Genomic DNA, 2,987 nt, shown 5'->3' with positions numbered 1-2,987 from the left:
AAAGATTTCACATACTTAATAAAATAAAAAAAAAACGTTTCTTTCGCAGTGGTAGAAGTAAAGATCCTGACCGATTCTGCTTGACTGAATGAAACTGTGTTGTATCTTCTCGAGAGCAAGACAGTCACAATTGCGAGGGAGACCAGATCACGAAACAATACTCGAGGGATTTGTAGAGTATACGACGGATGGACAAACCAGAACAAATTGAACATGCTAGAAACAAGGTTGGTGATATCACCGTGTGAACAGTTGAAGTGGAGCTTACCGTCGAAGGTCAGGCCAAGGTTTTGAAAGGCGTTCAGATAAGATAAAAAGGGTCCGTCCAAGAGAATAGGTGATGAGTAACAGGGGAATGTTGAATCGAGTGACTTTCTAATAGAAGTAACGTATGATATTTCTCTCAAATAATTTTGGAAAACACAGTCAAAGCAGCCAGCGAGATTATGATCGTTCGTTTCTTGTAATTACAAGAAATTCTTTTCACAAACTACGAAAACAATCTCATTCAGAGAGGGAAGGATACACTCACTGACTTTAATAGAAACAGACCCAACAATAATCAAAATTGGGTCTAATCGAGGCATCAAGATTTTCGATGAGAAACTTGAAAAAGAAGAAGGAGAAAGTGAGACTTAAGAACCCTGAGGAAAAGTAATAAGGAGGCAGGGCTGTGGGAATTACGGTTTCGGGAATAAATAAGCTTCAAGTTTTCTGCTGCCAATGCAATCTCAACACTTGCAACATTCCTTTCTGAAATTAATTGTCCACAAGTTTATCGATTATTGCAGGGCTGGGAAATCAGTATTTTTCCTGCAAGACAAGTTTTACAAATATATGGATGGCTGGCTTTTTCAGTTTGTTGAATTCATTTATTGCCAACACTTACTTGGGGTCAAGTAGTGGACTGCAGGGGAGACTAATAGGGAATTTAGCTTTCTGGGAAACAAGTGATCTATTCTGGGTTTGACAAGCAATTCACCAGAAGCCAAAGTTCACGTTTACCAAGGCTGTTAATGGGTGGCAATAGTCACCCCCTGTACGATGTGAACCTACTGTTAACAAAACGTTACTGATCTAGACTGAGGAGTCAAAAAACATTACCCTCACTCCTGGGACTTAGAAGATAAGAAAATAAGAAATGTCCCCATTGTATAATTTGCAGTTGGGGATAATTGATAGTAGTTGAACGGAGCTTCACTGATACCTAGTTGGTTGGAGTTAGCGAACCTCTTAACCCTTTAAAGAATGTCGCCAGGGACGTATATGAAGCCAACTATCTAGCTAAAATAATCACGTCACCGATGATGCACTCTAATGAAACTCGAAATTAGCCAGAATGAGAACGAGAATCCACTGGCTCGTAAAGGTACAAAAACATCTGACGACGTATAGCAACGCGATATTGGAAGTAAAATGAAACAACTTCAGAGAATTTTTTGCAGGGATTGAACACACCAAGCACCAAGCAAGCGGTACGAAACTATAGCCAATGATAGGGCAACATCTTCTATCTGTTTGACGAGGGAAGAATGGGTGTTTACGGAAAATGAAGAGGACGGGGCACTTTTGCTTGTCAAGACTCATTTTCTCGGGTTTTCCTCCGCGGTGGAGGAAAACCAAGTTCTGCCCGACACCTCAACAACAGCCAGAAGAATTGAATGGAGAAAAATTGGAAACTAGTAGAAGAGATGTGTTCGGAAGCTAGAGGAAGATGGACAGTGAAAACCTTTAAACCACTGAAATCACACTGAGTGGATGTCATTTTCCGGCGGCCTATAAATCACCTTATTATCTCTACTAAGGTTGGCGAGGAGCTGCAAAACCTTAGGATATATACCAAGTGTATAGAGGCGGGCAAAAGTGATCTTTATTCAGAAAACGGACAAGAGGGGTTCTTTTTTTCAGACCAATTTGCCTGATATCGTTTGTACTCAAAACAGTAGAGAAAGTCGTAGACATCTGAATTAGAACTAACGTTCTAATGCGTTCTAATCGAAACAGGCTTTTATCCGCTGACGGATGTATTACGTGATGCTATAGAAACTAAAGAAATAGCACTGTGTGCATTTTGGGATACCGAAGAAGCGTTCGAGAACACATTTCATACAGAGGTAGAAGACTTCCTGATCCATAAGGAAGTGGGAAACCCCCTGGCCTTCTAGACGCGTAGGTTAGAGAATAGGCAAATAGGTACTCTATCACCGCTAATGTGGAGCATTTGATGAAACTACAAATACTTGAATACATATACGATATGTAGGGTAGAATATATGATAGAAACCAAATTGGATTAAGAATCATCATCCTGGTGCAGGAGAGCAGTGCTGGACATCAATCCAACTAAGGTCACCATATTACCATTCACTTGGATGCGTAAGTTTTATCTGAGAGCCATTAGGTAATATGGCATGGATGTGAAACGAGAAACAGAGGTCAAATATTTGGGAATTACATTTGACCAAAAACTGCTCTGTAAGACATATGGGAGCATATGTCGGAAAGCTACAAGAAGTTTGATGACTTACAGTTCCATAGCAAGAAAATTGCAGATGCACCTCGAAGATATTACATTGGATATACACTGAAATTGTAAGGCTAATTACCTGCGGGCTGATAAACTGGGCAAATAAAACTGAGCTCAGCATAATAGCTGGGGAGTTTTAGAAGTATTATAAACTAGCTTGCATGTGTATTTGTGGAATAATGGGAATTAATTTTCATAATGTCCGGAAACACCAGTGAGGTGGGGAGTAGCTTAATTCGAAGTAAGATTGACATTCTTTCTATGCTGTATCGCGACACGATTTTTCCTGCCAGCACTCCTCAACATCTTCCCAACAATGTTGTCTGGAGAGGGCTCGCCTGTGTGATCAAGTTGTTCACGAATCCCATTCCTACTTCCACAGGGAAAGAAGGTGTGATCGGCGTCGCCCGCAACCCTCACAATCAGGAGCTCTTTCCTCCCCATTCTTACACAGGTAAGG

Source organism: Hermetia illucens, chromosome 6, assembly GCF_905115235.1.
Source record: "Hermetia illucens chromosome 6, iHerIll2.2.curated.20191125, whole genome shotgun sequence".
NCBI lineage: Eukaryota > Metazoa > Arthropoda > Insecta > Diptera > Stratiomyidae > Hermetia > Hermetia illucens.
This window is presented reverse-complemented; position numbering follows the sequence as displayed.